This window comes from Aethalodelphis obliquidens, unplaced genomic scaffold (genome assembly GCF_003676395.1).
Source record: "Aethalodelphis obliquidens isolate GAN/ISIS:26980383/991018 unplaced genomic scaffold, ASM367639v1 scaffold121, whole genome shotgun sequence".
Classification (NCBI taxonomy): Eukaryota; Metazoa; Chordata; class Mammalia; order Artiodactyla; family Delphinidae; genus Aethalodelphis; species Aethalodelphis obliquidens.
In genome coordinates, this window is record NW_020838065.1 from 1,537,432 (window position 1) to 1,550,009 (window position 12,578).

Genomic DNA, 12,578 nt, shown 5'->3' on the forward strand with positions numbered 1-12,578 from the left:
TCCTTCAAGTGCAAAGCATTTTTAGGCAAAAGGAGAGGTGGATAAGAGATGGAGAGATCTTAAATGTTCTCATCATAAGAAAAAAGAAATTGTAACTATGTATGGTGACAGATGTTAACTAGACTTGTGGTGATCATTTTGTAATATATATAAATATTGAAATGTTGACACCTGAAACTAATATAATGTTATGTCAATCATATTTCAATTAAAAAAAAGAGAGAGAGGGGCTTCCCTGGTGGCGCAGTGGTTAAGAATTCGCCTGCCAATGCAGGGGACACGGCTTGAAGCCCTGGTCCAGGAAGATCCCACATGCCACGGAGCAACTAAGCCTGTGCACCACAACTACTGAGCCTGCGCTCTGGAGCCCACGAGCCACAACTACTGAAGCCCGTGTGCCACAACTACTGAAGCCTGTGCACCTAGATCCTGTGTTCCGCAATGAGAAGCCACCGCAATGAGAAGCCCTCATACCGCAACGAAGAGAAGCCCCCACTCGCGGCAACTAGAGAAAGCCTGCTCACAGCAACGGAAGACCCAATGCAGCCAATAAATAAATTAATTAATTAATTAAATCTATTTAAAAAAGAGAGAGAGAGAGAGGTGGAAAAAGCAAAGAGATTAAAAATCGCCACAACTCCCTGAACCCCAAGCTCGCATACATCTTTCTCCAGAACTTCCCAATATGACCAAAATTCCTTACTTTATATTTAAGAGAGGTATGTGTAAGAGAAGAAGCCCTGCAGAACCCTTGAGTAATCATCAGAGGAGCAACCCCACAGAGGGAGATCTGGGGTGGGTGTCACATGTGAGAGGAGTAGTCACCTCAGAGGCTTTTACAGGCAGATCAACTTTAGGAAAGAAGTCATATGGAAGCTGAGATTCTGAATACTGACTCCCTTGAAACTATCTATGTACCTGGGATACAATTTAGGTACATAAAATATGATGTGATTGGAACATTTTCTGGCACTACCCAAATTTTCAAGATACAATGACTAAAAACTCATGGATATATCTTTTACAAGAGTTTTTTCAGATTCCACGTATTAGTTGAAGTAGTGAAAACTATTTTCTGGTTTCCCTGCCCACACTCCCTCCTGGAAAGACTCTGTGCACCCCAGGAGTTTTGTGCACCTTGTTTGAAGACCTCTGAACTTGTCGACCTGGCCTGGGAACTAAAGAAATTTACAAAATCCTTTTTCCTTTCTACCTGCTGGCTCTCAGCTCCGGGCTGGACTTAAAGCTTTGCATTCCAGCAGCAGGACCAAGGCAAAAAATGTCTTTGGCAGTTCATATTCAAGGGAATGCAAGAGAAAAAAAATCACAATGATACAATTCAAAACTCTTGTCCCCATTACACCTGTAAAGTGCTTCCTGCAGTGAGTGACAAGTAGAAAGTAGTAAATAAAGGACAGCGTCAAGCAGACACATCTCACATGCATGCACCTCAGTCCAAGCCTGGCTCTAGGTTCAAATGCTATTGCAGGCATTTAGGAACTTGGTGCAGAGTTGCTGCTGCTGAGCTAACAAAATAAGGCTCATAAGGAAAGCCTTTCTCCCCAGATATGAACTGTGTACCTACCACATGCCAGCCCCAATGCCTGTTCTGTCGTCTAACTGCTCAAGGACATCACTGTGGCTTCAGGCTCTATGACATAAAGGTGGAAGGTCCATGGTGGGTGGGCTGGGAGGCTGCCAGCCATCCTGGGTGGTTGCTCAAGTCTTCCTTCCCAGGTGGGAAGCTGAAATCTAAAGAAAAGGCAGAGAAAGGTTCAGAGAAGAGGAAGACCTCCCTTCTGCCCAATCCAGTTAGAAGTCCCTGGAGAGCGGGCCACCTCTTTGCTAACCCCCAGCATCCAGCAGGTGAAGGAACTCAAGATCTGGAGTCAGGCAGACCTGGGTACCCACATGGCCCTGCCTTGCCCATCATCATGACCAGGCCAGTCACTGACCGCTCTGCCGTGGAGGTCTGCACTGGCACATGGGGATTAGACACACCTTGTCTGATTATCACAGCCATTGACCCAATGATTAAGCAGGACACCCAACAAAGAGCTGCCACCTGGCTCATCCTGGCTGCTCCAGATTTGTGGCCCCCATGCCCTCTCACCTTGGTTTTATAACCCAACTCATGTTGAGACAGCCTCTTCCCATATCTGATTTCATCCTCACCACCATCTGGAGAGCTACTTTTCCATTATCTCCACAGGATGAAGGTGGGACTCTCCCAGGTTAAGACATCTGTCTGTAAACTATTAAGAGGCAACTCTACCCCTCTAACCTCATTCTGTCCCACTGTGGAAACTGTCCTTTCCATTGGCCCATAACTGAATCGTGAGAAAGACAAAGACTTTATGAGTACAGATATTTTCTCCCACAAAATCTGGGGGAAGGAGGAGGATCCGAGTTTTGGTGTTAGTAAAACTGTAACTTGTAATAAATAACACAAGAACTGTATGAGGGGGTGGGGGAGGCAGGCGCTCAGCAAACATCATCCTGCAGGAGGCGCTGTCCACTCAGGGACATGCAACCGCCTTGCGGCCGGCGGTGGGGGGCTGGCGGTGAGGGTGGGGTATGCGTTGTTTTCACAGCCTGAGGCAACCCAAGTGCTGCGTTATTTGGTGTGTATCTACTTATTAAAATGTTTGCTTTGCTATAAACAGTCCCAGAGAGCTCAAGCAAATAACACTCCTTTAAAATCACAAGATAATACATGTATCCTGCACACACACAGAACCCTTTCAGAAATACACCCCAAATCACTCCTTCAACAAGCCTCCCAAGCAAAGGTGAGAGTTTCTGGTCACTTCTTTTTAGCCTTAGAAAATGTCCTGTTATTGGCTTCAAAGTTGCTTAAGTGTGTGGTGGTTGGTTATGTTATTCATTTGATACATAATTGGGTGTAATTTTTATTCGTATTGTTTCAGGTTTGTTTTTTTAAAATCTTTTTCAGTTTAACTTTACTTTTTGAATATCTAAAACATTTTCATGATTCAGAAGTTAAAACTATATAAAAATGTTAGGGGAGCCACTGACCCAAACTACCTGCCCTGGCCAGGCCCGATGGTAACCAACTGCATGAGTTATCTTACAACAGGAGGTCCTGGTAAGGAACCCAAAACTAACAAGTTACCACCAACTGGAAGAATTCAGGAAAGGTCAAAAGGAGAGAGGAGACACCAGTCCATATGTCCTACTAAACCCCCAGAATCCTTCTCGCTGGAATCCATCTTGGCTGAGCTATGCGCACACCACCAGGAAGGACCCTGAGTCAGAATGATTGGCCAGAGAGAACCTGTAAACTAACCCCATTACCATAAAACCCAGACTGTGAGCAATGTGGCAGAGCAGTTCTCCTGGGTTCCCTTATACCCTGCTGCTCTGTATCCTGGCGACCCTTTCCAATAAAGTCTCTTGCTTTGTGAGCACGTGTGTCTCCTCAGACAATTCATTTCCAAGTGTTAGACAAGAGCCACTCTAGGCCCCTTCCTGCAACAAATGGCGATGCTGGTGGGACCTCTTCTTTGTTATGAGTCACATCCTGTCTTGTGAAATGGGAAATTCTGGTTCTGTTCCACTGTGAATCCCTCTTGGGCAAATTCTGACTAACTGGAAACATTTTAGCTATGAGCCGGCGACTAAGAAAGAGATGATATTTTATTATAACATTGTGTGGCCACCATATTGTTTAGACTCCAGAGAAAATTGGTGTAGGTAAAACTCTTCAAAATTCCAAAACTGGTTCTTCTTGCATATACAGTTACAAAAGGCAAGCTTGATAAAACGTCTTTTCAGAATTCCGACCCTGAGGGAATAAGTCCTTCTAGGAGAACTTGCTTTTCTCGCTCCCTGCCTTGAGACCAGGGCTCTCAGGATCACTTATCTTATCTAGACCATCTTTAATTTCTGAGACTGAGGAAAAAAAAAAAATGGTAAGAAGCCTTTTTAAATATTGCCTATTTCAACTATTATTTATAAGCTAGTGAGTTTTATATTTTAATACCTGATTCATGACTAAGTTTAGAAAATGAAGCTATGAGATCTCTGGTATTTGTCTATATGTCTGTGTGCATTGTATATATGTCCTTTGGACGGTATTATCAAAATTAATTCAATGAGCTCTACTTAATTGGCTTAAAGGAAGTTAAGTGCTTATACAAATTCTCAAAAATATAGAAGTTAACTGGCCAGAATTAATTTCAGGTTCACATGAACTGGGAAATATTCTGTATTAAATTAATATCTGGTATTAAACTTATAAAGTTTGTTAATTTAATTAATATAGACACATCTTTAGGGTCATCAGCATTAAGTATAATACCTTTATTGTAACTAGGTTTAATAGAAGTCAAATAAAACCTTATTATATCTGTTACAAATCTGTCAACAAGAAAAGTTAACTCAAGAAAAAACTTTTGAGGAAAGTAAATGTAAATGAGATAAGAACTTTTAGGTAAACTCTATGGGAATAATTATGTTTTTGGAATGCCTACTTGACAATGATCTCTCCAGATATTTGGTAACATAAAATTTTAGAGTAACATTAAATTAAGTTAAATGATGAAAGTTTGTTGAATAACTGGGTCATTCCGAAGTAAAATAAGATACTGAGACATCAATTACTAAACAGAAAAACTAAAGGCATTTAGGACTACTAATTAATATGTTTGGTGCCACCCTGAAATGTTTTCTGTAAGAAAGCAAATGTTTCTAGAAATTATCACTGGTATTTATGTTCACCAATCTACGGAATGCTAATGTAAAAAACAGTACATAATTGCTTACTACTTAGTTTTCACTAGAAATGACGGTTTTTAAGAGTTGAAGACTCTAAACAGGTAATTAAAGCTAATAAAAATAATAAAGGAAACATTTCAGTATACAGTAGGGAAGTAGGATGTGTGTTTTCAGTGAAGAAGGTATGAGGGATGGAATTGCATTTTAATAAGGGAAAAGAAAGTGAGTCTGCCATAGAACTGGTTGTTTCTGGATGGAGACGAGAATGGGGGACAGATTAATATGGATACAGAAAGGGATGGAGGGTTTGTGGATGGTCAGGATTGGCTAGGTTTAGATTGAAGTTAACTGAATAAATGAATTTTAAAAGTAAGCTGGTACAAAACTTGAATATGGCTTTTTTTTTTTTTTTGCCGTGCGCGGGCCTCTCACTGTTGTGGCGTCTCCCGTTGCGTTGCACAGGCTCCGGGCGCGCAGGCTCAGCGGCCATGGCTCACGGGCCCAGCCGCTCCGCGGCATGTGGGATCTTCCCGGACCGGGGCACGAACCCGTGTTCCCTGGTGGCGCAGTGGTTGAGAGTCCGCCTGCTAATGCGGCGGGCCCCGGTCCGGGAAGCTCCCACATGCCGCGGAGCGGCTGGGCCCGTGAGCCATGGCCGCTGAGCCTGCGCGCCCGGAGCCTGTGCAACGCAACGGGAGACGCCACAACAGTGAGAGGCCCGCGCACGGCAAAAAAAAAAAAAAAAATACTGTATGGATAAATGTTATTAATATACGTATTCTAGAAATTACATGGAATTCTTAAAAATATAGTATGTACTAGTAAAATGTTATCAGTCAAAATTCTAGCTATTTTAAAATGTTGCATGTCACAGCAGTAAGTTTCTTTTGTCAATTACATTGTGATCAGATGTTTAATAACCATGACTTTTTAAGTCTTTCTGTCATTTATAGACAGTTATTGTTGTACTTTGATAAATCTCAGATTGTACTGGGGAACTGGGTAAGATTTGTTTTTTTAATATTTTTTTTATTTATTTATTTTTGGCTGCATTGGGTCTCTGCTGCTGCTCATGGGCTTTCCCTAGTTGCTGCGAGCGGGGGCTACTCTTCCTTGCCATGCGCGGGCTTCTCATTGCGGTGGCATCTCTTGTTGTGGAGCACAGGCTCTAGGCACGTGGGCTTCAGTGGTTGTGGCTCGCGGGCTCTAGAGCACAGGCTCAGTAGTTGTGGCGCACAGGCTTAGTTGCTCCACGGCATGTGGGATCCTCCCGGACCAGGGCTCGAACCTGTGTACCCTGCATTGGCAGGCAGATTCCCAACCACTGTGCCACCAGGGAAGCCCTGGGTAAGTTTTAAAGAATCCTAAGGAAAAACCTGATGGCTTCATAAAACTATTAACGAAAGGATTAGTTACATAGGACTGAGTGAACTGGTGAATACTGATATAATTTTTATGGTTTCCATCTGAAAAATTACTGGTTTAAATCTGTGTTTTCCAGCTGTAAGAAAAACCCTTCCCTTCAAACTAATTATGACTTACAGTAATTTGGTAAATTATACCTTTGTAAGCAGAATTGAAATATTTATCTTTGCTCTCTATCTGTACCCTCCAGAAACTGGAAACTTTTAGGTTCCCAGCAGCTTTATCAGATAAATTAGGAAGGCCACCTCCTAACAGGTGTAAGAATCTTGATATTTTGGGGACCTCTGAAAGCGAGAAATTCACCAAGGCAAAATTTGATGACGCACTCTCGGCATGGATTTCCTGGCCCAGAGAGGCCTTTTGGGGAATTCAGTCTGAGACTCCTGAGAAATTACACCAGAGTCAGTGTGGAAGAGCCTATGTGGTTGATGGACCAGATTTACTTTAGAAACAAATTAATCTTAATTTGGCTATATTTGACAAAAATGAGGGTAATTTTAGAGAGAGAGAGAGATTTCAATGGATATCAAATTCTAATTCTGTTTATTGAGGTCTATATTCACTAAGACTCACTTCTCAGATAATTCCTTGCTATTATGTTATATTGTTGCAAAGTTAAATTGAATTATTAATAGGCCACTCTAAGTTTGTTTTTGAAACTTAACTCAGTAATCTGTCTTTGGCTGAAGATCAAATGGTCCATGATCTGCAACCAGGAAGTTAATACCAGGCTATGGTCATTTAAATTTAAAGGCTCCCTTATTTGGGGAGCCAAATAAGGGAGTTGGGGTTGGGTTGGGGACAATTAAACCATACTAGGGATAACCAGCCTGGTAACACTAGGAAATTGGGCTGGGTGCCTCATGGACAATACCAATATAAAACTTCCCTTAAAGATAAGGATTGGTACAGAACAGACTAAGTCAGATGACCTGGGATATACTGGGCTGCACCCAATGGAAGTTCTTGACTTATACTCTTGCTTATGACCTTACTAATACTGCTAACAGTACTATATTTATATTGCCTGTTTTACAAAATTGCTGTTTCTTGAATTACCAAATGTGTGACTGAGCCTCTGATAAAATGATGATATATAGTTCCATATGAGATCAATGATTGTAACAGTGTAACTCTAGATATGGAAAGAAGCAACAAGAGGGAATATTTTCCTGGACCATAAGAGACTAGTAAGACAGGTGGTCCAGAGACTTTTGGCTACTGTTAATAAGGCCTAGTCCAGTAGTAGCACATTGAGTGGCCTATCAGCAAAATCTTTGCCAGACCTAGGAATGAACATTCCTAGCACCATGAGATGAAATGGTCATGAAATGCCCCCTAAACCATGGTCAAATTTATGACCCTCAAGGGGCCCTGCCAACTGAAAATTGGCACTTGCCATCTGCCTCTGCAAGGATTAGGTCAATGGCCACTGCAGCCACTGACCTTCAACACACTCTGAAAGGAGTTCAGGGTGGAGATCAGGAATGAGGCACTCTGTGCTCTGGAAAAACTGGCAGAACAGGCCTTCAGATAGTTAGATACTTTCAGGAAAAGACTTTATGAGTCCAAATTCTTGCATCTTCTCATATCTAGAAAATCACTAAAATCATTAATGGTGACATCTGCTTTGGCCATTAAGGAGACAAATGCAATTGAAAGTCAAAATGCAGTAGCTGTGGTTCAGACATCCAAGGTAATACTAGGTGGCATTATGGACGTGATTTCAGACAAGTCCTCGTATTGCTAAGAACTTGAGTTTTCTGAGCTGTGTCAGACTTGGGATGCCACCAGCCATTCTCAAAACAATGTCTGCTGGCAGCTGGTAGCTGCAACCTTATGGTTTCAAGATATCCTCTTGTAACTGTTAAATTTTCAGAAAATGAAATTGCTTTAGATCAGATAGTAGGAAAAGGAGACGTGTAGTGGCCAATAGCTCCTGTTATGTATATATTAATACCACATTGGAAGTTAAACCTACTTAGATAAAAGCAAACAACTGGCTACCTGGCTACAAGTCTCCTCAAGGTGTGCGGTTCCAGACTGGGTTTCAGACTTATTCTTCTGAATTCCTCAGGGAATGAGATTTATTTTGTCTATTAAAATTCTAGTTGTCACTCCTCCAGCTACTTTTAATAGGGTCTGTTACACCAAAATGGCAGGCCAAGGGATTGAGATTTTGATCATACAAGACTCAGATACAGGACTTAGAACTGAGAAATATTTCCAATTCAGTGTCTATTCTCCAAATTGAGGCAGCACTATGCCCCATTTTAGCAGAAAGTGGCCAGAGCCGTTGTCATCTAGTTCCCTGAATTGAAACTGAGTGGGACTCTGTGGGGCTCCGGAGTACAAATCCTTTCGGTGTCCCCTGTTTCCTGTTTGTAGGATATAGGCTTCATTCAGCCTCTTTGACCTTCCCTGAGTTCCAAAGGGCAGATTCAAACAGTTGCTAACCATGGAAGGGAGGGGATGCAGAAACAGGGGAGGAGCAATCAAATGGTGGTGCACCCTTGTGGCAGGGTCCTGGTTCCTCTTCAAGGAGTATGCATAAGAATATCTTTGAGCTCTTCCACAGAGCTGTGGCCCCCACCAGGTGGAGGATGGTAACTTAAGGCTGAATTCAAGGTTCCTGGAGCACCACTCTATTACCTCACCACCAACCAATCAGAAGAAACTCACATACCCTGAAGCCCTCACCCCAAATTTTGCCTCCCTTTTCTGGGCCCAGCAATGACCATCCTGTTAGGCCTCCTGTTAGGCCCCTGTCTATTTCAACTGCTTACAAGGTTCATGTCCAACAGGGTCCAACAGTCTCAGGCTAAACTGCTGTTATTACAAGGGTGAATGCCAGTTTTGGACACAGAATACCTCGATTTAGATCAGGTGGAGAGAGACTTCTACTCTACTAGGCAGGACTATCTCCACTCTCGGCAGGAAGTAGTCACAGAAGAAAGAGACCTCCGCCCCAATTCCCAAGAAGTATCTTGAGTATGAAGTCTCTTAGCAGGGAGTCGGGGGAACCACTAACCGAAACTGCCCGCCCTAGCCAGGCCGACAGTAACCACCTGCATGAGTTATCTTACAACAGGAGGTCCTGGTAAGGAACACAGAACTAACGAGCTACCACCAACTGGAAGAATTTGGGAAAGGTCAAAAGGAGAGAGGAGATGCCAGTCCATGTGTCCTACCAATCTCCCAGAATCCTTCTCGCTAGAATCCACCTTGGCTGAGTGATGCATGCCCCACCAGAAAGGACCCTGAGTCAGAATGACTGGCCAGAGAGAACTTGGAAACTAACCCCATTACCATAAAACCTGAGACTGCGAGCAACGTGGCAGAGCAGTTCTCCTGGGTTCCCTTGCCCTGCTGCTCTCTACTCTGGTCCCCTTTCCAATAAAGTCTCTTGCTTTGTCAGCACATGTGTCTCCTCAGACAATTCATTTCCAAGTGTTAGACAAGAGCCCACTCTAGGGCCCTGGAAGGGGTCCCCCTTCCTGCAACAAAAAGATGAACTTAGGGAAGTATATGCTCCTCCAATTCTGCACCCCAGTTCCAACGTGTGGGTTTTTCTCCCACATCGCCAACCAATTGATAAGAGAAATGTTCACATATTGAGGTATGGGGAAGTCATTCTGGCTTGTACATGAGTTAACTTGAATTTTATGCTAACTAGAATAACCTGTTTGTGGCCTATCAAACATACATTGTACATCTGCTTTAATTATTAAAGAAAAGGGCACACTGACCAGAAGTAAAGAATGTTCATGTTAAAAATAAAGATTAAATGCCTCCCTTCCTGGGACGCCAATGCTGGTACTCCTTCATGATAAGACTCCCCTCCCAGGTGCTAAGGCCATACTGACTTGCTGTGTACGTGCTGGTCTGGTTTTTTTGAAACCTTCAAGAAATGTATCCCTGACTTGTTTAATGTTCTTTGTTCTGCCAAGAAGTAAAGCTGTGCTGAAAACCATGCTTCTCTGGAGCAGTTTCTCAGAGTAATCTGGGAGGCTGGCTTCTGGTTTATAGTCCTCAGTTTGGCTCAAATAAATCTCTTTTTTTTTCTTTTTTTTTTTTTTTTTCCACCACAGCATGTGGGATCTTAGTTCCCTGACCAGGGATTGCACCCAGGCCCATGGCAGTGACAGCACAGAGTCCCAACCACTGGACAGCTAGGGAATGCCCCAGGGAAGGGTTTTTAAAGGCAGTATTTGGGGTGAGGGTGGCAGCTCATGGACTTTCTTCTGACTGGTTCATGGTAAGGTAATAGGGTGATGTTTCTGTAATCTTAATCATCAACCTTCTGGTTCTAACCAGTCTGGGGTGTAGTGCTTGTGGTCAGCATGTGGTCACCATCCTCCACCTGGGTGGTGGGGGTGGGTGTTAGTTTCTGCAGAAGAGCTCAAAGATATGTGTCAGATTGTTATGTGTATCCCTTGAGGAGCTAGGACTCTGCTTTATGGCTGAACTGTTTTAGCTATCTTTACTTTCCTTGTTTGACAGCTTTTCCTTTGTTTCTGCATTCCCTCACTTCCCTAATTAGTAACTGTTTGAGTCCCCTCTTTGGAACTCAGGGAAGGTCTAGGAGACTAAAGCCTTTTTCCATAAATAAGAAACAGGAGACAAAGAGGGGCTTTTGTATCCGGAAGGGCCCTGCAGGGTCCTGCTTGGTTTTGATCCCCCCATTTCTTTGATCCTCCTCAATCGCGAGGGAAACAAGGGTGAGACATGAATGGGAATAAAGTTTTGGATAGAGAATTTAATCATAAACTCAGCAGGGGGGCTTCCCTGGTGGCGCAGTGGTTGAGAGTCCACCTGCCGATGCAGGGGACATGGGTTCATGCCCCGGTCCAGGAAAATCCCACATGCCGCGAAGCGGCTGGGCCCGTGAGCCATGGCCGCTGAGCCTGCGCGTCCGGAGCCTGTGCTCTGCAACGGGAGAGGCTACAACAGTAAGAGGCCCGCGTACCCCCCAAAAAAAACAAAAAAAAACAAAAACAAAACTCAGCAGGGGAACTTGGTTTGGGGGGGCATTTGGTTTCACTTCTGACCAACTGGCTATATCAAGAGATTCCCAAGAACCTCTCCTTGGATTCAATTAGTTTGCTAGAGTGGCTCACAGAACTCAGAAAAACATTTACTAGATCACCACTTTATTAGAAAAGGATATAACGGACTTCCCTGGTGGTGCAGTGGTTAAGAATCTGCCTGCCAATGCAGGGTACACGGGTTCGAGCCCTGGTCCTGGAAGATCCCACATGCCTCGGAGCCACTCAGCCTGTGTGCCACAACTGCTGAACCTGCACTCTAGAGCCCACGAGCCACAACTACTGAAGCCTGTGCGCCTAGAGCCCGCACACCGCAACGAAGAGTAGCCCCCCCACCCGCTCACCGCAACGAGAGAAAGCCTGTGTGCAACGAAGACCCAACACAGCCAAAAATAAATAAAAAATTAAAAAATAAAATAAAAATTAAAAAGAAAGAAAGAAAGAAAGAAAAGGATATAACTCAGAACAGCCAGATGGAAGAGATGCACAGGGCAAAGTATGGGGAAGGAGCTCGGAGCTTCCACACCCTTTCCGAGCACGCCACTCTTCCCAATCTCCAGGTGTTGACCAACCCAGGAGCTCTCCAAATCCCATCCTTTTGGATTTTTATGGAGGCTTCACTACCAAGGAATGATGGACTAAATCACTGACCAGTGCAACTGACCAAACCTCCAGCCCCTCTCCCCTCTCCAGAGGTCAGGGGGTGGGATTGAAAGTTCCCATCCTCTAATCACATGGTTGATTCTCCAGGCAAACAGTCCTCATCTTTAGGTGCGACCAAAAGTCACCTCATTAACATAACAAAGGACACTTTAAATCTCTCTTATCACTTAGGAAATTCCAAGGGTTTTAGGAGCTCTGTGCCAGAAACAAGAAGACCAAATATATACTTATCATTTTAAATCACAACTCCCTTTCCCATTTAGGAAGTACGCTTACAGCAGCTGCCTTCAGGAACCCCCAACACCCACTACTCCGACTCCTACCCTGTCCCTCTTGGACAGAGGGCCTAGCCATCCAGACTCCTATCAGGGCATCGGGTGGCCTAAGCAGGCAGGGTCCCTGGAGGTCATCCAACATGCCTCTCCTCTTACAGACCCAAATGGTCTGACCCAAAGCTTTTCATGCTGCACCACAGAAAATGTACTATCCTGCCCCTCCTGCCACTCAGCTGCAGCCTAAATTCCCCGCTTCTCCCAGCAGCAGCAGCAGCCACATTCAGGCTTCCAGGACAGCTACATAGGAGCCAGTTTAGCTATTCCCTCTCCCTCACCCGGGCATCCAGTCTATGGGCACAGAATCCAGCCCTGAAGGGCTGAAGAAACCGTCAAGGGCATGCAGTTCAGCTACACACGCAACACTTGG

At 44.1% G+C, this 12,578-nt stretch overlaps 1 protein-coding gene across 4 annotated transcripts in view; it reads right to left on the reverse strand.

Annotated features, from left to right (window-relative positions):
* LOC113615630 (uncharacterized) overlaps positions 1-12,578 on the reverse strand; it is a 37,236-nt gene that overhangs the window by 10,861 nt on the left and 13,797 nt on the right. For all 4 annotated transcript variants that reach the window (XR_003431068.1, XR_003431067.1, XR_003431066.1 and 1 more), the window contains exon 2: positions 1,586-1,752. The gene's annotated coding sequence lies outside the window, so the exon portion shown is untranslated. The remainder of the gene's footprint in view (positions 1-1,585; positions 1,753-12,578) is intronic.